Source organism: Sander vitreus, chromosome 23 (assembly GCF_031162955.1).
Source record: "Sander vitreus isolate 19-12246 chromosome 23, sanVit1, whole genome shotgun sequence".
Taxonomy (NCBI): Eukaryota; Metazoa; Chordata; class Actinopteri; order Perciformes; family Percidae; genus Sander; species Sander vitreus.
Window position 1 is genome coordinate 5,364,653 of NC_135877.1, and position 22,189 is coordinate 5,386,841.

The following is a 22,189-nucleotide window of genomic DNA, read 5'->3' on the forward strand; positions in this document are numbered from 1 at the left end:
AACACACACTTTGAATACGGGCCTTCCAGCCAAAGGCGTTATCCACATGAACACCAAGGTGCCTGTAGGATTTGAGCCGATTATTGGTTCATCATTTATGACCCCTGATACCCTCTGACCCACGTCACAACCAACTGCTCAGTTTGTGAAAAAAATGCCAAAACACATGTTGTATATGTACACAAAGCTACATCTCTGTAAACAAAAACCTCAGCAACAATCTGCTTATCCTTTTAATTTCCTGAAATGCTTCCTAAAACTCATCCCTTCTTAATTTTGAAGGCTATATGGCTACAAGCTGTAACCACGGTGATTGATATGAGGATCATCTTCTGAATCTAATAATTAATGTTAGGCCTACCATAAATTGATATTTCAAAAAGTCAGTTATTTGCTCATTTTGTGTTCCTCTGTTCTGTGCACCATCCAATATTACCAGGTTCATATTGTGGAATCTGTTCTGTATGTCTGAATGATAAATGGTGCTAATAAAAAATTGAACTAAAAAAAAAAAAGTCATTTATTTAAAACAACTAATAATGCAGTGTGATGTTAAATCAAAGTAAGTCCCACACATACATATGCTCATGTTTTTTTCTCCTTTAGTCTTCGTTCACAACATTCATCAACCACAAAATTAGAAAATTGCGTTTTTAAATAACGATGCATGGAAAATAAAATAAAAAATGCTTCTCTTTGTAAGTAGTTAATTTTTTAACAACAGAACAAGTCAAAACAAATGCTAATAAGTCAAACATAAGCATAAAACACTATTTTTTAATTATTGGTATATTAATTGTACAAATTCTCATGTAGGCTACAACGTCCAGCAAGCTTTCACAGACGCCGTGCGGTAATTACTACGTCACTTCCGGAGTCTTCAGCTGATTTGATTTGTTGTCACAATACATGAGAAATACATGAAACTGTATTATTATTTTTATTAATATCTTCATTGTTTACATCCTCACATACGTTAGATAAAAACATGAATATTACAAATATTATGTATTTTTTATCTTATCCGCCGAGCGGCACGTACCACGTCACTTCCGGAGTATTGCGCGGATTTTTTTAAACGTTATTACGATGCATAACTTACTGGAACAAAGCTGAGCAACGTGTTGTTGCTGGTGACTAAACCACTGATTGTATATATATGTACATTGAAGCGATACTGGCGTTAAAAAACCCGCTGATCACTGTCTGATTCTGTGAATGAATGCCTGCATTGCATTGTGGGATATCGGCTTTGAATGCGTGTCAGTAGCTCGGATCATATCGTAATGTTCTGTATTACAGCATACTGTAATATTTCACCGGTAATAAGACCGAAATAATATTCTTAAAATAAAGAAATGTATACTATGATAACATCTAAATATATGTTGGTAGATGTAGCGTTATAGTTTTAAAAATATAAATAAACAACAAAGCAATCCAGCTTCCCTGGCCGAAATAGACCGAAATAATAACATTAAAAGAAATACATATAAACCATGATACGATCTGGTGAATAAATGTTGATTAAAACAGCTGTTATTGGGCTAAAAATACCAATAATAGCAAAGCTATACAGCTTCTCTGCCGCAGCCCGACTGGCAGAAAGAAACGTGCTGTGATTAGGGAATCCGTGCGTAGACCCGTCACGGAATTTTCGGCGATTCCGTGAAACTGTCACAGATTTTGAGTTAAGGGCCCGTGTTCATTTCACGGAATTCTGTGAGATCAGGTTGGATGAATCGTTTATCAACATAGTTGTAGGCGATTCAATAAAAAGTTAAAAACTAATCCATTAATATTTGCAGCTTTACCAGTTTAATCATTTTTACACTCAAAAATACTGAGTAGATTACAAAGCTTAGAAATCAAGTAAAACAAACCATTAATAATGAGTACATTTAAGTTATATTTTCAATTATGTTTCGAAAGAATTGATTTAGTAGAATTACCAAATAGAATTAAGTAAATGTAATTGAAAGACTGTGTAAACCATATAAAAAGACATGAGCAGAAGGCACAGAAGAAAGTGAGTATATAACTAAATACTTGCCTTTAATTTATTTTGAAAACAATGTGTTGTACCAACTCAATTTTTTTTTAATCAAAATAGTTGACAATTATTTTAATAGTTGACAACTAATCGACTTATCTTTGTGGCTCTAATGTATTTCACCATCGCAAGGCTGGAAGCACATTGATTGCTTCTTTTCTCATGTAGGTGAAATGTAATTTCAGTAAAGAGCTCATGTGTGTTTACTAACCATTATCTTTAGAGGGTAAAGGGCTAAAGTGGAGCGACTGACTCTGGAAGAAGTTCACGTTCATGCACGTGAGGACTTCTCAGGTTAATATCTTACTGTCTTTAGGTCATTTCAGAATGAACACAAACAGTAAAACACATGGCTCCATTCAATATGTTTACATGCACACTAGACTCGCATTCCTCCACAGCGCTGCGGAGGAAGGTCTGGCTAGTCCATACAGAATTCCGGGATGGGAGAAAAACGTGCTCTGGTTTATTGGCATTTCTTTAAACCAATCACAATCGTCTTGGACGGCACTAAGCCCCGGACGGAGCAACGGTGCTTCTCCAAAATTAGCCTCGGGAAGGAACTTGTTTTGGTGGAACGTGTACGTTCAAAAGTTGTTTTAGTCGTCCGAGAGAAAACTCAGATTGGACAGATAGTCTAGCTAGCTGTCTGGATTTACCCTGCAGAGATCTGAGGAGCAGTTAACCATAGTCCTCAGAAATCCACCGGAGTTTAAAATTACAACACAAAGAAAGAGGAAGGTAACGGATATCCGGCCGAAAAGATTGACATCTGGCGGAATTTTCAATGGCGCCGGAGCAATCGCGAAAGTGGAACGTCGTGGATACAGACTACATGCAAACTAATATTCCACTATTATTCTGAATATGACAATATTCAGAATTTGATACAGGTCATGTAAACAGCATACCATCCGTTTGGATATTCCGATTAAGGCCTTTTTACGAATATAACATTTTCCAAATAAGACATGGGTTATGCCGGTATTAATCGTGTTTTAGAGCATTCTTTGGACATGTATACAGCGCATTTGGAATATGCGTCTCAATCTGGGTTTTTACCACAGTTTACGACCTGTTTACGGCTTAGGGTCAGCTCTGTGCGTTGTTATGGTTGTTTTATAGTGTACAAACCAACAGTTTGCAGGGCTGCGGTAGAGATGCATTCCCAAAAGAAAACAAGGAGAAACACACAGATGTTTAAAGATTATGAAAAGACTTGGATATCAACAGATTTCTGCTTATGTGCAAACATCGCAAAGCTGACGTTTTCAAGAAGGTGGTTGAAGGAATGAAAACAGCAATAAGCAGCTTAGTCTGTATATTGTCTTCTTTTCAGAAAAATAAGGGCAAAAAACTGAATATTGTGTGCATGTTGACATGCTATGATCGTTAACGTTATTAGATACACATGGGATTTTGCTGCCCCTTAATTAACACCAAGACTTTTTTTTCACATTAGACATTTTGACACGACATAGTAGGAAAAGCACAGGTGTAAAAAATGAAACCAACGATGGCTGGATTCCATTTAGCTGCTTCGATTTAAGGGTCCAGAGGTACAGTGCATGCTGGCTCACTGCCACTCTCTCAGAGCATTCGTTAGTGTGATTAGTAACACCTGTGCTGTTCCTTCTATGGCAAGTCCACATTTCTGCTGTGCTTTAGCTCTGCAATGCAAAAAAAAATAAAACTTCTCACTGAGAAACACTTTTTTCACATTCAAATCAATTCCTTTGGTATTTGGCTATAAGGTTCAACCATGGATGTATTTTATTAACTGCATCCCGGATCCCAAAATGGCGCCTATTCAGTTCAATGGTATTACTCGCCTGGCGCATACACCAAAAAAAGTTTTTACTGCAGCGATATGCGACCCACTGAATATGTGCAGTAGTGTTTCTCCTGCCGGCCGCTGATTCAGATATTCACTCACATTCGTACATGTCGCACATCATTCCATTTTTATTTTTTTTATCCGATATTGAGGTCCACTACTATCAAATTCATTGAATGGGTCACTAAAGCCATGAAATTCCTTGCCAGCCTTTAGGTCACAGTTAAAGATGTTTCTCATCTCATCTTAAACCTTATGGCAGGATATTTCTTTTGGTTTAATTATTGACTAACTATGGTTTGTTTTTCTGTTTGCCTTGTCTTTTTGCTTGCTTTATTGTTTGATATGTATATATTTATATAAGTGTTATACATTTTGCTGTTTGCTTGTTGTATTTCTTTGTAGAGTAATTACTTTATATTTGTATTAAAGGAGGACTCTGAATAAGCCTTATAGACTTCTTTCCATTCCTGCACTGAAATTCCTTTTTTTGGTTTTAAATCTAGTGTATGTACTTACACTAAAGAAACTAAAAAAAAACTAAAAGGAAACTAAACTTAGGAGAGAGGGTTGCATTGTGAGGTTCCACCATGTCATCACCAGCTTTAAGTTTCTCACCTCACATCAAGTGAATGGCATTTTCTATTTCGGCTAACTGGGTCACTCGGCTTTGTGAGCCAGGATTCGCACGCTTTGGACATGCAGTTCAGTATCTGAGCCTGCAAAAAATCCTCAGTCTCAGGTACAGTATGTAGCTGCTGGATCAGCAGCTATCATGGAATTAGTGCAACTGTAGTAATGAGTGACAGACAGACAGACACTTTTTCTGGTGAACTTAAATGCTCTCGAGTCTCTTTCGTCCCTGGAACTAAACCTGACGTCTCACAGTATTTAATCATTATCAGCTGAAGGACGCCTGCTCTCATGTGAGATGATTTACTGAGTTTTTTTGTACTGTGATTAAGAACATGAGACAACTCATGTCACAAATTCTAGCAGTGCCAGCGCAGTGAGAATCCCCCCCGACACAGGCATGGGTGTATTGTAAAGACTCATCAAAGGGTGATAATGGGGCATTTTGGTGCTGCAACTGAGGGCGTTTTCACACCTGTAGTTTGTTTGCTTTGGTCCGAGAGGCGAGTTTGTAATCTTGGAGCGATTTGCCCTTGGTCAACCGAACTAAAGGCTGTCGGTGTGAAAACGCCTTAGGTGGCAGCTTTTCATGTTTCTATGTTCAGGCATATTCTTTTGTCTTTCCAATGAGTGTTAGGACCCTGGCTCAAGGGACGCTACAGGAAGGATGAAATTAAGATGCATAAAAAATGTTCTAAGCTTATTAATAAATGAACGAGAACAATGAGTGACCAAAGTGCTGTTGAGAGACTCAGCTCCGGCAGTCTGCTGGATGTGAGAGTGAGCGCGAGGGAGGAAGGGCCTTTTGTAGATGGACCAGGTGCCACTGATTGGACAAGAGGAGTTGGTTAATTAGGAGCTTAGACCTTTTTCACGGCAGACATGTTGACACGTCATAGTAGGAAAAGCACAGGTGTATTCCAAACCATTACTGATGGCTGCATTCCACTTAGGAGAGGCCCTGGTATTGTGCTGCTGACTCACTGAAATAGCTTACTGGGAACACTTGATGGAATTGAGCCATCGTTAAGGTTATCAATTTCAGCTGTGCTTTTCCTACTATGACAAGTCAAAATGTCTGCTGTGAAAAAGGTCCCAGTACACACAGAACACTACATTGGTCGTCATGACAATCAGGAAATATCATCCAGCGATCTTAAGAACCGCACAGTTGATGATTGTCTTTGCATCCCTGCATGCTTTATGTGCACTTAAACTTTGGTGAACACGTCTTAAAATGTTAAGGTAGAAGGTAAAAAAAAAAATAATCATAGCAGTCTACAGTTGTCAGGATGGCCGAGTGGTCTAAGGCGCCAGGCTCTGACTAACACTGAGTTAAGGGCCTTCAGGTCTCCAAATGGAGGTGTGGGTGCAAATCCCACTCCTGACACAGCTTTACTGCATCTCATTTTCTGAGTACTTGTACTCGGTATAAATGATGACAATAAAGTTGAATCTGATACAGCAAGATCATTTTGCTCCAGTGCAGCTGCTTGAATGTAATGTATCCCTAACCATGTCAATGTATCCCTAACCATCTCATGTTGGCTTCATCTACTGTAATTCAAAAGGACACATAGATAATCATACCACTGACAGCTCACTAAACCCCGCCCCCAAACAGTGATTGTCCAATCATAGCTTAGTAACCGTAACTAGGCACAGCAGGCCTGTAAAGCTTTCAATTTCTCCACATGCCCAGACATGTATGTCTGACGTGCTAACATTTGCTGCTTACATTAGAGCATATTATCACTGTTTATTCTATCCTTACACTTTTGTTTTTGTGCTTTAATTTCTGAATTCTTGCATTGTTTGGGCATGTGCCTATTTATACAGAGTACAAGTACTAACAAAATTGAAATACTGTACTGTCAGGAGTGGGATTTGAACCCACGCCTCCATTTGGAGACCAGAAGTCCCTTAACTCAGGAAGGAGTCAAACCTTGAGTCTGGCGCCTTAGACCACTCGGCCATCCTAACAACTGGTATGGTTAGTTGACTGCTATAAAAAAAATTTGTAACCTTCTATGTTAATATTTAAGTAGTATTTACCACGGTTTCAGTACACATAAAGCATGCAGGGACGCAAACACAGTCATCATCTGTGATCATTATGTCATCATCATTGAACAGTTGGACAACAAAATGCAGTAAAGTAGTGTCAGGAGTGGGATTTGAACCCACGCCTCCATTTGGAGACCAGAAGTCCCTTAACTCAGGAAGGAGACAAACCTTGAGTCTGGCGCCTTAGACCGCTCGGCCATCCTGACCGCTGATGTAATAGGATAGACTGCTATGATTTTCTTTTACCTTCTATGTTAATATTTAAGAAGTATTTACCACCGTTTCAGTGCACATAAAGCATGCAGGGATGCAAACACAGTCATCATCTGTGTGGTTCTAAAGATGGCTGGATGATATTTCCTGATTGTTAGGACCAGTTTAGTAAAATCTGCACTGAGGCTAATGCTACATTGAACAGTTGGACAACAAAATGCAGTAAAGTAGTGTCAGGAGTGGGATTTGAACCCACACCTCCATTTGGAAACCAGAAGTCCCTTAACTCAGGAAGGAGACAAACCTTGAGTCTGGCGCCTTAGACCGCTCGGCCATCCTAACAACTGGTATGGTTAGTTGACTGCTATAAAAAAAAATGTTAACCTTCTATGTTAATATTTAAGTAGTATTTACCACGGTTTCAGTACACATAAAGCATGCAGGGACGCAAACACAGTCATCATCTGTGATCATTATGTCATCATCATTGAACAGTTGGACAACAAAATGCAGTAAAGTAGTGTCAGGAGTGGGATTTGAACCCACGCCTCCATTTGGAAACCAGAAGTCCCTTAACTCAGGAAGGAGACAAACCTTGAGTCTGGCGCCTTAGACCCGCTCGGCCATCCTGACCACTGATGTAATAGGATAGACTGCTATGATTTTCTTTTTACCTTCTATGTTAATATTTAAGTAGTATTTACCACGGTTTCAGTGCACATAAAGCATGCAGGGATGCAAAACAGTCATCATCTGGGTGGTTCTAAAAGATGGCTGATGATATTTCTGATTGATAGGACCAGTTTAGTAAAATCTGCACTGAGGCTAATGCTACATTGAACAGTTGGACAACAAAATGCAGTAAAGTAGTGTCAGGAGTGGGATTTGAACCCACGCCTCCATTTGGAGACCAGAAGTCCCTTAACTCAGGAAGGAGACAAACCTTGAGTCTGGCGCCTTAGACCGCTCGGCCATCCTGACCGCTGATGTAATAGGATAGACTGCTATGATTTTCTTTTACCTTCTATGTTAATATTTAAGAAGTATTTACCACGGTTTCAGTGCACATAAAGCATGCAGAGATGCAAAAACAGTCATCATCTGTGTGGTTCTAAAGATGGCTGGATGATATTTCCTGATTGTTAGGACCAGTTTAGTAAAATCTGCACTGAGGCTAATGCTACATTGAACAGTGGGACAACAAAAATGCAGTAAAGTAGTGTCAGGAGTGGGATTTGAACCCACGCCTCCATTTGGAGACCAGAAGTCCCTTAACTCAGGAAGGAGACAAACCTTGAGTCTGGCGCCTTAGACCGCTCGGCCATCCTGACCGCTGATGTAATAGGATAGACTGCTATGATTTTCTTTTACCTTCTATGTTAATATTTAAGAAGTATTTACCACGGTTTCAGTGCACATAAAGCATGCAGAGATGCAAAAACAGTCATCATCTGTGTGGTTCTAAAGATGGCTGGATGATATTTCCTGATTGTTAGGACCAGTTTAGTAAAATCTGCACTGAGGCTAATGCTACATTGAACAGTGGGACAACAAAATGCAGTAAAGTAGTGTCAGGAGCGGGATTTGAACCCACGCCTCCATTTGGAGACCAGAAGTCCCTTAACTCAGGAAGGAGTCAAACCTTGAGTCTGGCGCCTTAGACCGCTCGGCCATCCTAACAACTGGTATGGTTAGTTGACTGCTATAAAAAAAAATGTTAACCTTCTATGTTAATATTTAAGTAGTATTTACCACGGTTTCAGTACACATAAAGCATGCAGGGACGCAAACACAGTCATCATCTGTGATCATTATGTCATCATCATTGAACAGTTGGACAACAAAATGCAGTAAAGTAGTGTCAGGAGTGGGATTTGAACCCACGCCTCCATTTGGAGACCAGAAGTCCCTTAACTCAGGAAGGAGTCAAACCTTGAGTCTGGCGCCTTAGACCGCTCGGCCATCCTAACAACTGGTATGGTTAGTTGACTGCTATAAAAAATTTTTTTAACCTTCTATGTTAATATTTAAGTAGTATTTACCACGGTTTCAGTTCACATAAAGCATGCAGGGACGCAAACACAGTCATCATCTGTGATCATTATGTCATCATCATTGAACAGTTGGACAACAAAATGCAGTAAAGTAGTGTCAGGAGAGGGATTTGAACCCACGCCTCCATTTGGAGACCAGAAGTCCCTTAACTCAGGAAGGAGACAAACCTTGAGTCTGGCGCCTTAGACCGCTCGGCCATCCTGACCACTGATGTAACAGGATAGACTGCTATGATTTTCTTTTACCTTCTATGTTAATATTTAAGAAGTATTTACCACGGTTTCAGTGCACATAAAGCATGCAGAGATGCAAAAACAGTCATCATCTGTGTGGTTCTAAAGATGGCTGGATGATATTTCCTGATTGTTAGGACCAGTTTAGTAAAATCTGCACTGAGGCTAATGCTACATTGAACAGTGGGACAACAAAATGCAGTAAAGTAGTGTCAGGAGTGGGATTTGAACCCACGCCTCCATTTGGAGACCAGAAGTCCCTTAACTCAGGAAGGAGTCAAACCTTGAGTCTGGCGCCTTAGACCGCTCGGCCATCCTAACAACTGGTATGGTTAGTTGACTGCTATAAAAAAAATTTTTAACCTTCTATGTTAATATTTAAGTAGTATTTACCACGGTTTCAGTACACATAAAGCATGCAGGGACGCAAACACAGTCATCATCTGTGATCATTATGTCATCATCATTGAACAGTTGGACAACAAAATGCAGTAAAGTAGTGTCAGGAGTGGGATTTGAACCCACGCCTCCATTTGGAGACCAGAAGTCCCTTAACTCAGGAAGGAGACAAACCTTGAGTCTGGCGCCTTAGACCGCTCGGCCATCCTGACCGCTGATGTAATAGGATAGACTGCTATGATTTTCTTTTACCTTCTACCTTCTATGTTAATATTTAAGAAGTATTTACCACGGTTTCAGTGCACATAAAGCATGCAGGGATGCAAAAACAGTCATCATCTGTGTGGTTCTAAAGAAGGCTGGATGATATTTCCTGATTGTTAGGACCAGTTTAGTAAAATCTGCACTGAGGCTAATGCTACATTGAACAGTGGGACAACAAAATGCAGTAAAGTAGTGTCAGGAGTGGGATTTGTATCCTGATTGGGATTGATCCTGTACAGTCGCTCCTTCATTCTGCATCATAACAAAAGCTAAAGTAAAGAGTAGTGATCAAATTGATCAATCATGTTGACTGTGGCTGTTTACAGTTTGGAACGTTACAAATATGATCAATTCGGCACGCATCTTTCCTTCAGTCCACAAACTGATCCAAACACGTACTTTTATCATGTGTTCTGTCACAGTTAGTCGAGCTGTAACCATAAGACACTTTATTTTCATGTAGCACTTAGGTCGTAGAACCAGCTGTGTGTCAAATGAAAACTTACCGGTGGCATACACAGCTGTCTCCCCCTCTCTGTGTGGGCAGTGACTTTAACCAGTTACTGACAGTGATTCACTTGTTTTGTGATATTATATTATTGTTTGGCTCAGCAGGGAAAAGTTTCCTCTGAGTCTCCAGCTGCTGCTCCAAAACACATCTGGTCAATGTTTGTGGTTATGCGACTGAGATTCATGTAGCCCACTTGGTCAAATCATGCGAATCAGACACCTAATCTCAGACAACACCATCAGAACTTATTAATTTTCAATATAAATATAATATAAATAAAAGTATATAAAGTTTCAATATTTGAAATGCAGGGGTGAGGCAAAGATATTACAGCGTTCAAGCCCCTCAGAAACAACAAGTGGCTGGATGCTGGTGCTGAATCAGTGACCTTCTTTTAAATCACTTCTTAAAACACATTTTTGTAGACTTGCTTTTGTGCGATTCCGTCATTTTATCGTCTTTCTCATTACGGTATCTTTTTTCCCCCACTATCCCACCCGTTAGTTGTTGAATCGTGATTTATTTTTCGGTCCTTTATAGCTGCCACATCTTTCTTTTTTCACTCTTACAATGATGTGTATATATTAGATTAGATTCAACTTTATTGTCATTGTGCAGTGTACAAGTACAAAGACAGCGAAATGCAGTTTGCGTCCAACCAGAAGTGCAAAAAAAGCAGAAAAGTGCAATGCGATATACAAGTATAGACAGGTGGTGCATAGGCAGGACAAGAAATATATTGCAGTGTTATAAGAGCAGAATAAAAATGGCTTAGTTGGTTAAATTGTATATATGGGCATGCGTATTGATTTAATGGGCTTTCATTTCCTCTGTCAAAGCCCTTTTTAAACTATTACTATACAAATACAGTTATTATTACTGGCCTGGTATTTTACAGGTGGTGGTGGTACAGTGGATATGACACACGCCTTTAGTGTGGGAGACCTGGGTTCAATTCCCTCTGTAATACAAAAACATATGTGTCCCTAAATAATTTCTATTATTATATCAATGTACAGTAGAGCTCCTTGTGTGCAGGGGGGCCAGATACCAAGATTTTTCATAAAATGATCATTTTTGGTTATGGAAAATGGATTTGTGCAAGTTTGTAATAATGTAACACAAATCCATTTGAAATTCAATTCATACCAACATTTGCAGCGAACATATAATGTGTCTGCTCCGAATTGCATCTTCTCCGTCAAAAGCGGCACTCACAGGGAGCAGACTGGATTAAAACTTCTGCACACATCGCATTCCTGTCGCTTTCCACACCACTCTTTACCTTTTTTTGCTCATATCTGATTTCTTCATGACAGTTTAAACAGCCCAAGTCACATGGCATCCGATCTTTTTCCAGGTTTTATTAACTACTACTAATCGTTATCGGTATCGTACCTGAAAAAACAGTGTCGGTCAACCCCTACCCAATACTTTAAGTTACATGAAAGATTTGAGTTTTTTTTAAACACTGATGATGCACAGATACTGAGTTGTCTTTCCACATATGAAACATCCGAGGCCATGTTTTGACCTGGTTTTAACATCTGTCCTGAGTGAGTGAGTGAAAAGTATTAGCACTATATTTCCACTTAGTGCTAATCAGGGCAATCCGGTGCAATCAGGGCAGGACAACACAGTGTAGAGTAAAAAGGTCGCCGGTGCAACACAGATGTCTTCTTAATTTATAGTTTTTTTTTATTTTTTAGTGCATAACAGTGACTAACGTTTCGATGTAAGGTTACAGCTTCATCAGAGTCCTTGAATTGTTTCTGTGTTGTGTTGTATTGTAGCCATGGAGTACAGTAAGCAGCGCTCTAAAGTGTGGCTGAAAAAGCCAGCTAAAACTGTAAATCACCATTGAATCAAAATAGTATCTGTAAAATAAGCATGTGACCTGTTTCAACTCCACCCTTCAAAGAATCAGAATCGAGAATCAATAAGAACCGGAATCAAAAGGAAGATGGGGAATTACAGCTCTATACAATAATACAGTAGTATTAATACAGTAATAATACCAAAGTGGGTGGTTTTGCTGCTTTAAATATCTGAATTTTTCTTCCACCACTGACTATAAAACTCACCTCTTTGAACTTGCTTTTTTCCTGTTAACAGACTTTCCCAGTTTTTTCCCTCCTTTTCATCGCCCACCTCTCTTGCTTGCCTCTGCTTGTCCATGGACCTATGTGTTTTCTTTTGTCTGTTATGTAACCTTGTCTATGTACCTTGTCTGTTTGTTGTATCTATGTAACCAAAACTGTAAAGCGTCTTTGAGTGTCTAGAAAAGCGCTATAAAAAATAAATGTATTATTACAGAGACAAATACCTTAAGTAGGCTACAATACTTGAGTAGGCTACTTGATCATAACATGATAGTCATGTTTTGACTCCTTTCCTTTCCTACTTTCCCTTGAACGCATCTGAGCAGTGAGTGCAGCGACAACGTGGCCGGGCGGAATGTAAACAAAGGATCCCAGTCAGTAAACGGGCCCAATCATTAAATAAACCTTCTCTTTTCATTTAATCTGAAACGTTGCACAAACACCCTTTAGCTGTAGGCCTATACACATGCGTACTGATTATTCTATCTTAAGATAACGCATTTGAGATTAAATAAATGCAACAATTAGACCGAATGAATCCACTTAGAATGTCATTTTAAGTCAATACAAGCTGTTTCCCCAGCTTAGGTTTATTGTCCAACGAGTATAGCCTACCTGGAAGGAAAGGGGGTGATTGAGAGAATAAGGAGCCCCCAGCAATGATTGGCGGTGTAACACGACGCTTCGGGAGTCCTGCATCATCACATGGCAGATGGAAATTTCCACTCAGTCTTCTCGCTTCGTTAAATGTAAAGGGTCTCCAACTCTTGTCTCCACTAGTCCGCCTGCTAGCTGCTGCAGCTGTCCGCCACTTCGAAACATTAGGTAAGCCCCTCCAACATTTACACATCTATTACACTTTGGCCTACGTTTATGACATTTTTATAAATCTAACCGCGAATGTGATTTGCTGCCTTATTTTGATGTTTGACGGCGGGTTGCTTTGATTCTTATGGTTGCTTTGATGTCAAATGGAATCGAGAGGTTTTTAACAGGCTAATGTAGAAAACGTAGGGAAATAAAAAAAGAAGGCTTGTGCGTGAGTTTTCCAAAGACTCGTTTCTCTTTTTTTCTCCTTGACTCTTTTTCTCAGATGCATTCATAGTTGCAAACTAACACGCGAAAGAGAACGAGCAACAGCAGCTGTTTGTGGAGCGCTTCCTCTGGGTGTTGCCTTAAGTCAAGAAAGCAGGGTAACGCGCCAAACACGCGTCTGTATTTCTACAAGAGAAACAGGCTTTGTGGTCTGGTGTACGGGAATCATTTAGTGTCGTATTACACTCATAAATAGGCTACACGTTTGCGCTGAAGGCACCAGTTGATACTATGGTTTGAAACTCCAATTTGCATGTTGTGTTGTGTTCACACTGTGCTGCCAGATTTCCACCTTTACTGACACAAAGGCGACTATTATTATTGTTTTCCAGTTTGCATCATGTAGGCTAAACTGCTTTTGTGTCTGCTCCCAGTGTGTGTGCAAGTCACAAATCATAGAGTTTAAGTTATTTGGAAGGGATAACAGAAGAGGAATATGAATAACGGTATAATATATGGGGCATGTCTTTATGTAACAGCCAACAGACAGCAGCATGCTGAGTGTGGCATGCTGCAGGGCCCACTGAGGGCTAATAAATATGTTGTGACTGTAATCACAGGCTTACGGAAGAGGATTAGGGCCACATCCGAAAAACGTATGCGAGTTCTGAGTTGGAAGTCAGAATTCTGAGGGGGAAAAAAGTCAGGATTCTGAGTTTAAAGTCAGTTTTAGGGGCCGGAATTAATGTGGATTCTGAGTTTGAAGTCAGATTTCTGAGAAGAAATTCAGAAATCTGAGTTTAAACTTCTGACATTAAACTCAGAATTATGAATTTTTTTTCAGAAATTGGAGTTTAAAGTCAGAATTCTGGGTTTAAAGTTAGCTTTCCGAGAAGAAATTCAAAATTCTGACTTTAAACTACTGACTTTTTTCTTAGAATTCTGACTTTAAACTCAGAACTCAAATACATTTTTCATATTGGCCCTAATCCTCTTCCGTACAGGCTCAAACTGCTGCCATGCTCTGGTTGGAAATATTGTGCTAAATTGTTGAATTCTTTTTAACTTAACTCCAAAAACTTGATGATGGGCTACCCTCAGTATCACCACAGAAACTCGATTTTTCTTTCTTTTACGTCATCCCTTTCTCATCAAATTTACTGTTGTTGAATGTAGTCTTCCTCTGTTTGATTCTGTAAGTACTGGCAATAACAGGGGTCAGCAGTGTTTCCAAATGTCTCTGTTTTAGGGGCTCGGAAAACGTCGGAATAATGTGGACGCGAAGCGTAAACATAGCAAAAGAGATGCGTTTTTAAACTAAACGGATTAGTGTGGCTGTAGTAGTAGTAGAGCTGCAAAGATTAATCGATTAATCGAGTTATTTTTTTATGAAAAAAAAGCAAATATTCTGTGATTCCAGCTTCTTAATTGTGTATGTTCTAGTTCCTTCTCTCCTCTGTGACAGTAAACTGAGTATCTTTTGAGTTGACATTTGAGGACGTCATCTTGGCCTTTGGGAAACACTTTCAGACGTTTTTCACCATTTTCTGACATTTTATAGACCAAACAACCAATCAATCAACCAATCAATTATTCGAGAAAATAACGGTTACGTTGCCGCCCTAAGCCTAAAACAGAGGGGTATCCTTTTGTTCTTCGTGGGGATTTCCAAAATGTGCCTTTGCTTGGCTACTTTCCATGCACATGCTCAGTTGTTGGCACTTTCTTTACTGTAATACTTTATGTTCATCCTCTTAAGCCACTATTAAGTTAAGCATTTGAAGCGACAGCCCATGATCGCAGCCACATACAGCAGAGCAACTGCTCATAGGCTGAAAACAAAGACTAGACTCAGCCAAGAGAATATCTTGGCTTTGGTACAGTTAAGTGGTGTGTTCAGTTTCTATCATTGCTCTTCTGACTGCTAAAAATACTCTGTTGCCATACAGTGACTGTGCATTTGTCCACTTTCAAACCCGCTCTGTTCTCTGTGCACCTTACTTACGTAACAGTTAGAACGGATCTGGCAATGTCTTCTCTTAGCGAAGCTCCACCTATGTCTTTGTCAGACAGCTTTTTAAGTTTCAACACCATAGACAGTAACAGGGCTGCAACTAACGACTATTTTCATTGCCGATTAATGTGTTGATTATTTTCTCCTTTAATCGACTAGTTGTTTGGTCTATAAAATGTCAGAAACTGATGACAAATGACGATGAGTGTTTCCTAAAGCCCAAGAGGACGTCCTCAAATGTCTTGTTTTGTCCACAACTCAAAGATATTCAGTTTACTGTCACAGAGGAGAGAAGAAACTAGAACAATATTCACATTCAGGAAGCAGAGAACCGATGAATCGATTAATCTTTGCAGCTCTATACAATAACAGTATCATTAATACAGTAATAATACCCAAGTGGGTGTGTTTTATGGTTATGTTAAACCTTTAGTGCGTAACTTTTGGATATTAATGATTGCCGTTACATTCAAGCCATTGCCAAATGAGTTGATACAAAGCTAATAAGGACTATCAGCTTCACACAACTCTCTCTGTATTTCAGAAGATTATGTCGTCCACCGACTTTCGCGGCAGAAACTTGAGTGAAGACCTCTTCTGAAGAGTCTATCATGTTTTTTTTTATCCTCTGTGTCCTTCTCGGCTACTAGCAACTGCGTGTTGGAGGGGTGGGGGTGGTGCGCGACCACTGAAGGCTTGTATCATGTGGACGTGCCGACAGTGTTGTTGTCATTACTTAGAATTTCTCATGGGGGCGACAGAAACTACGCACTATAGCTGTAAAGCTTTGAGGTGCGAACTCATGGCGCTTTAGTAAAGGCTGCATGCATGCTCACACACAGAACAGTTCTCCCCCATTATTCTTTTCAAAACACTGTCAACTCATTAAAACAGAACAGTTTTCTTTAAAGAAATGTGCCTAAATAGGGATAAAAAAAACAGGAAATGACAAAGATGAAGGATTTCACGCACACAAAGACACAGTGACTACGTTTACATGCACATAATATTCCGGTTTTCGCCCTTATTCCGAAAAGATGATATTCCAACTACACTGTTTATATGGCTAATGGAAGTGAATATTCCACTAATAATGTCACCGTGCAAAACAGGATTTTTTTTTTTGTTGAAAAGGTTGCCGTAGCGATATGTTCACATATCCAAAACCCTGTTGATATCCAAGTCTTTGAAAATGTTTAAAAGTAGCTGTGTTTCTCCTCCTTAACGGGTCTCCAGCCTTGCAAACTGTTGGCTGGTTGGTTTGTGTACAGAAACCATAGCAACGCACAGAGCTGATCATGCGGTAAAAACCCTGATTGAGACACATATTCCGAATGCGCTGTATACATGTCCAAACAATGCCTCTTAAACCTGAAAAATACCTGAATATCCCACGTCTTAATCGGAAAATGCCTCATTCGGAATATCCAACCGGAATATATTGCATAAGTCAATGACGTGGAAGCTGCATTGAGTACACTTGTAATGGTCACAAAGCAACCATGTGCATCAGAGCTTCTTTTTTTTCCAAATGTGAACCAGGGCTGCTCGATAATGGAAGAAAAAGCAAGGACACTAGTGGTGCGTCTCAGCATAGCCATCTAGCGGTAGGGGGTTTAAACACAACATAAACGTGAACCACGGTCTTACATGAATATTTTTGCACATAAACTAAAATAAAAATAAAAAATCAATATAGTATTGCTAAATAAAATATCGCGATACTCAAGTGTATCGATTTTTTCTTACACCGCTAGTGATTTCTATTAACTACAGGGTGTATGTGCTTCTATCATAGTGTGCGTCCAGTAAAGGTAAAAACCAGTTGCAAAAACAGGCAACGTATAACTTGCACACTTTATATGTATACTTTTTCTTCACGTTAACCAAAAAAAAAGAAGCACAAAACGGTCAATTTATTGATCACATCATGTTAAAAAAAACGTAAAACTTAGAGGCAATAAAAAGAGAAAAACAGACAGGCTCCTTAGCAACATATAAACAACAAATAAGCAACTCAAATAACATTGTTCATGTTCAAAACGGGTAGGAAGAAGTTGAAAACTTTTCTGGCCCTATACCCTATATAGATATCTTCATTTTTTTATACATTATTCATAATAGGAATTCAATTTGCATCTAGTGTCCATGTTCAACTCGGCCGGCTGGAACAAATCAAACCTTTTTGGACGATAACAAGAACAAAGACAACAGGAACATCTGCCAAGAATGTGAACCAGAATCCAACACGCATCAGTATTGATTAGTTAGAATTGCGATCAATAAAATCTTAGCGATCGGTGACGTCATCACAGTGTCTAGTTGTCACTCGGTGAAGTGTTTCAAAAACTAACAGGTCTCTGAATAATAGAGCAGGACAGGTGCAGGGTCGCTGATGCAACGGGACATGAGTAAGAGTCCCAACACTGTCTCGTCTAAACGGACACACAGAGGATAATGAGTTCATTCAGTGCATTCTTATGACCCATTTTGTATAATTAAATTGACCTAATTTATGTATTTATACTTGCATAATGTTAAAAAATGTTATTCAGCTTCTGCTGCACTTAATTTGACCGGCTACAGATTGTAGAAAGGCTCCTGGCAGTAGGGCTGCTCGATTATGGGAAAGAAAAAATAAAAATAAATCATAATCAAGATTATTTTGGTCAATATTGTAATCACGATTATTTAACACGATTCCTCATTGACTTTTGGAAAGATGTTGCATTTAGTGAACCTCAAAAAACAGAGAAACAGTTAAACAAATCCACACTGAAAACACCTTGAACTGTGAAATTTCCACTTCATACTTTTTGAATTCCCCTTTAAAATAAAAAAAATATATAATATATCAAATGTTTAAATAGTATTAATAATAAACACATCTTTTGAAAACAAGTCAAATAAATTAGAAAATACAAAACAAACAACAAAAATTTGTGTAAATAAGAGTTAACTCGCAAAACGCAATGTGCAAAACAATCATTTTTCTCGTTTACATTGTTTTATGTGATCGTTAGGAGCCCAAATCACGATCAAAAGTTGATTAATTGCACAGCCCTATTTGGCAGTTGAATTGCTGAGTTGCGAGTTTAAAGTTTTCTTAACCACAAAATATCTTATTTAAAGGCAGACTCAAAATACATTACTGCATGCTTTCTTTAGAGGATATAAAAATGTCAACCCTTGTTAAATAAGCAGTCAGATTCGTTTGGTGTACAATATAACTCCCAGCTGCACTTCACTAACAAACTTGGAAATGTACAATGTTCTGTACAGAGTGTTTGTCCTGGTCTGTGTTGGCCAGTGTTCATCATGCTGCAAACAAGAAAATGATTCTGTAAATGCGGTGTTCTGTTTAAGGAGCCGTCTGTCCCAAATGCTCGGTGGCCAATGACGTCTTGGTACAGGTGACTCAGATATTTAGACAAAAGCAGCGGCTGGGTGCTCTCAAATTACACTGATGTGATGTTTTTGTGGTGGACACGTTGTGAAAAAGAGCTGAACTTTCTTTTAGTCAAACAGAAACTGAAGTCATTTAAATCTGTGTTTTTTTTTTTAAACCAAAATCCTCTTAATGCCATTTTCCTGTGTTCTCTAGGGCTGCACAATTATCATCAACAGGCGCAAAAAACACATCGGGAAAAGCTGCGACACATCGCGAAGGACACTATTTTTTTGTGTTAGTTAATGGAACATGTCAGTAGAAAACTGCACTTTAAAATGTAACTATCGTTCTTTTTGTAGGGCTGCCTTTTATATTCAATGTTCAATTTGTTTAATAAAAGAATGTTGGAAATGATTTCCTTTCGTTTGTTTAAAAATCAACAAGCAATCTGTTGTATTTTAGCAGAATACTGAAAGTAGCAGAGATGCAGAACTGAGTACACTTTAATATCTGTTTATTTATCACAAGTAATATCGCTATTAAGGCTGGGGACGATATGCTTTTGTCCCGGTCACGATACATGGGTGCCGGTTCCATTTGTATTGCGATTTTCATTTATTGCGATTCTAGAAGTATTGCGATTCAATAGTATTGAGTGTTCGATAGTACTTTTCCTTCTTTAACAAAAAAAAGTTGAATAATAAACTTCTAGAGACAATATATCATGAGACATTTCTAAAAATGTATTGTTTTCTGTAGTCTGACATTTATTTGTAATGAAGTACATAACATGGATTTTCTGCATTTTCTGCTTTCGCTTTGTTTGGCTGGAAAAGGATATGATGTAGTCGCCGTCAGCGGTACCGTATGAACAGAATATATTTAGGCGAATTATTGGTAAAAAACAAAAATCGATTCTAGGGAAAAGAATCGGTTTTAAGTATTAAGTATTGATGGAATCGATACAGCATAGTATCGCAATATTATCTGTGGCAATACTGTATCGATACACAAATGTCAAGTATCAATCTTTTATTATATAAATTGCACTTGAGAATGTACCTTTTTGGTACTAGAATAATATAATCAATTGCTTTTTTTCAGTCCACTGGATGGACTCATTGAAGTGAGATGAACAAAGAGAAATATATCCTTTTAGGTAAAACAGATGTTGACAAAGTTTGCCTTTGGGGACACAATGTGAAGTTCGAAAAAAGGTAATAAACTGCAATATATCGCAGGATACCGCAATATGTTAGGTTTGTGTGGCAAAAAATATTGTATCGTGACATAAGTATCGTGATAATATCGTATCGTGGGGCTTCTGTGATTCCCCACCACTATCATGCAGCCCTAGTGTCCTCCTCCTTCTACTAAAGTCAAGGTTGAAACCTTGAGCTTGAAAAGAATGACATATTGTATTGTTACAAAGCAAGATGCTGGCGTCATCAGGAGCAGGCAGATCAATACTAACTGATAAGATCAGAGCGAGGGTCCGCAAACGACGGCTTCACAAACAAGGTTAGGACATACCAGGTTTCTGTTCAAAAGGCCAACATGTTGTGTACTGAAGTCAGAGTTTCTGTCAATGTGGTTGTTTTTTTTTGCTTTGGCTCGAACTGCAGTGTGATATAATATACTAGATCCTTCACAGCAATGTCCGTTTGCCTTTTGAATTATCCTGGAATTTCAGTGTCCTCTAGAGCGGCAACTAATGATTATTTTCATGGTCGATTAATGTGTGGATTATTTGTCTCGATTAATCGATTAGTTGTTTGGCTTATAAAAAGTCAGGAAATGGGGAAAAATGTTGATCAGCGTTTCCCAAAGCCCAAGATGACGTCCTCAAATGTCTTGTTTTGTCCACGACTCAAAGATATTCAGTTTACTGTCACAGAGGAGTCAAGAAACTAGAACAATATTCACATTTAAGAAAAAAATAACTCCAACCGGTTAATCAGTTATCAAAGTAGTTGTGTTCTATATTAGTGTTTTTTGTTTGGGGTTTTTAGTGTGCTTTCCAAGAATTTTTCTAAAGCATAGAAAATAGCATAGCATAGCTTTTGTACTGTACTTTTGTCATTTTTTTATGCTTACTTTATTGAATTTCAATGAAACAGCCTGCACTGCTGCTTCCATGGATTTATGGCCCTTTGTTATAAATATTCCACGTGTCCATTTTGATTCCAGGCCAGATAAAATACACAAGGTCCTGAGCTTAAAATGACAAACCACCACTCTGAAATCTATCTGGAAATACTGGGCTAGTGCAAGCTTACTAAAGATGTTGTCAGACAACAGAAATGTGGTGAGAGAAGAGTGAAACATTCGTTAGTCCCGCTCAGTGATTTCTCTAGGGAGTTCTGCAGTCTTATTATTTCGGCTCATGTATCGTACATCCATAAATTGGAGCCGTCCAAGCTCAGCCAGAAGGCATGTGCTAGGGCTCCTTTTTATGTGTTACATAAATAAACACTTTACATCAGCTCAGCTTTTGAGACATTGGCTCGTATGATCTGACTTGTGGGTTTTTAGCCATGCTAAAAGCATGTGGCTCAAAGGAATGGCAACTTTGGTCCAGGCTGAAATATCTCAACAACTGTTGGATAGATTGAAAACTTGAATTTGGTACAGTCATGGTCATGGTCCCCAGAGGATGAATCCTATTGATTTTGCTTACTGTAGTTTTGTACCAAAGAGCAAATGTTAGCATGCTAACATGCTAAACTAAGGCTTTACACTACAAAGTTTTGGTTTAAAAACAAATATCTTTTGTTACGCCATGGGGTTTCCGAGCCCCTAAAACAGAGACATTTGGAACATTGCTGACCCCGTTTCGGTTTGAAAACTACGGGGTTGCTTTGTAGTCCGGACGGGCACAAACGGAGACTTTGGAAAACGACGACCGCGTCAGTTAGTCTTTTCGGTTAGGTATAGGCTTACATACCTTTTAGTAACAGTTCTCCACCTTGTCGTCGGTCCAAGCTAATACATCCCTGGTCATACTTTTGGCCATTGTTGTTCTTTCTCCAAAGTATTGTTCTGTATTTTCAACTTCCATCCAATATCCATGATTTTGAACCGCAGAGTAACGTTAGGCAATCTGCTTACTGTTTACACTGGCACGTGCATGCGATATGCCTTGTCAGATGTGTTAATATAAATGGGGATTAGTTCTGCCACTGGAGCTAAAACTCTTGTGTGGACAGAAGTTGTTTTTTGTCTCAAAACGCACCTTAAAAGAAAGCTTAATAGTGTGGATGTAGCCTAACTGGCGAACGAGGTAAATATATTGTAAGAATGATGATGTTAGCATTTATGTTGTTCTGGGAGACCATGAGACAGACGTGTCTTGTACAGTGCTCAGTAATTCATTACAAAC

At 38.9% G+C, this 22,189-nt stretch overlaps 1 protein-coding gene and 12 non-coding genes across 13 annotated transcripts in view; 2 read left to right on the top strand and 11 right to left on the bottom strand.

Annotated features, from left to right (window-relative positions):
* The first annotated feature begins 5,809 nt into the window (after positions 1-5,809).
* trnaq-cug (transfer RNA glutamine (anticodon CUG)) lies at positions 5,810-5,913 on the top strand. The gene is made up of 2 exons: positions 5,810-5,847; positions 5,876-5,913. It is a non-coding gene; the product is annotated as a tRNA-Gln (tRNA).
* A 482-nt stretch (positions 5,914-6,395) lies between these two features.
* Positions 6,396-6,506, bottom strand: trnal-caa (transfer RNA leucine (anticodon CAA)). Its single transcript has 2 exons — positions 6,469-6,506; positions 6,396-6,441 (listed from the first exon to the last, which is right to left on the bottom strand). It is a non-coding gene; the product is annotated as a tRNA-Leu (tRNA).
* A 179-nt stretch (positions 6,507-6,685) lies between these two features.
* trnal-caa (transfer RNA leucine (anticodon CAA)) lies at positions 6,686-6,796 on the bottom strand. Its single transcript has 2 exons — positions 6,759-6,796; positions 6,686-6,731 (listed from the first exon to the last, which is right to left on the bottom strand). It is a non-coding gene; the product is annotated as a tRNA-Leu (tRNA).
* A 238-nt stretch (positions 6,797-7,034) lies between these two features.
* On the bottom strand, positions 7,035-7,145 carry trnal-caa (transfer RNA leucine (anticodon CAA)). The gene is made up of 2 exons: positions 7,108-7,145; positions 7,035-7,080 (listed from the first exon to the last, which is right to left on the bottom strand). It is a non-coding gene; the product is annotated as a tRNA-Leu (tRNA).
* Positions 7,146-7,324: 179 nt separating this feature from the next.
* On the bottom strand, positions 7,325-7,436 carry trnal-caa (transfer RNA leucine (anticodon CAA)). The gene is made up of 2 exons: positions 7,398-7,436; positions 7,325-7,370 (listed from the first exon to the last, which is right to left on the bottom strand). It is a non-coding gene; the product is annotated as a tRNA-Leu (tRNA).
* Positions 7,437-7,673: 237 nt separating this feature from the next.
* trnal-caa (transfer RNA leucine (anticodon CAA)) lies at positions 7,674-7,784 on the bottom strand. The gene is made up of 2 exons: positions 7,747-7,784; positions 7,674-7,719 (listed from the first exon to the last, which is right to left on the bottom strand). It is a non-coding gene; the product is annotated as a tRNA-Leu (tRNA).
* Positions 7,785-8,023: 239 nt separating this feature from the next.
* On the bottom strand, positions 8,024-8,134 carry trnal-caa (transfer RNA leucine (anticodon CAA)). Its single transcript has 2 exons — positions 8,097-8,134; positions 8,024-8,069 (listed from the first exon to the last, which is right to left on the bottom strand). It is a non-coding gene; the product is annotated as a tRNA-Leu (tRNA).
* A 238-nt stretch (positions 8,135-8,372) lies between these two features.
* On the bottom strand, positions 8,373-8,483 carry trnal-caa (transfer RNA leucine (anticodon CAA)). Its single transcript has 2 exons — positions 8,446-8,483; positions 8,373-8,418 (listed from the first exon to the last, which is right to left on the bottom strand). It is a non-coding gene; the product is annotated as a tRNA-Leu (tRNA).
* Positions 8,484-8,662: 179 nt separating this feature from the next.
* trnal-caa (transfer RNA leucine (anticodon CAA)) lies at positions 8,663-8,773 on the bottom strand. Its single transcript has 2 exons — positions 8,736-8,773; positions 8,663-8,708 (listed from the first exon to the last, which is right to left on the bottom strand). It is a non-coding gene; the product is annotated as a tRNA-Leu (tRNA).
* A 179-nt stretch (positions 8,774-8,952) lies between these two features.
* Positions 8,953-9,063, bottom strand: trnal-caa (transfer RNA leucine (anticodon CAA)). Its single transcript has 2 exons — positions 9,026-9,063; positions 8,953-8,998 (listed from the first exon to the last, which is right to left on the bottom strand). It is a non-coding gene; the product is annotated as a tRNA-Leu (tRNA).
* Positions 9,064-9,301: 238 nt separating this feature from the next.
* Positions 9,302-9,412, bottom strand: trnal-caa (transfer RNA leucine (anticodon CAA)). The gene is made up of 2 exons: positions 9,375-9,412; positions 9,302-9,347 (listed from the first exon to the last, which is right to left on the bottom strand). It is a non-coding gene; the product is annotated as a tRNA-Leu (tRNA).
* A 179-nt stretch (positions 9,413-9,591) lies between these two features.
* Positions 9,592-9,702, bottom strand: trnal-caa (transfer RNA leucine (anticodon CAA)). The gene is made up of 2 exons: positions 9,665-9,702; positions 9,592-9,637 (listed from the first exon to the last, which is right to left on the bottom strand). It is a non-coding gene; the product is annotated as a tRNA-Leu (tRNA).
* A 3,384-nt stretch (positions 9,703-13,086) lies between these two features.
* The window catches only part of slc38a4 (solute carrier family 38 member 4), a 48,176-nt gene continuing 39,073 nt past the window's right edge, over positions 13,087-22,189 (top strand). Inside the window, exon 1 of the mRNA XM_078242482.1 lies at positions 13,087-13,192. The gene's annotated coding sequence lies outside the window, so the exon portion shown is untranslated. The remainder of the gene's footprint in view (positions 13,193-22,189) is intronic.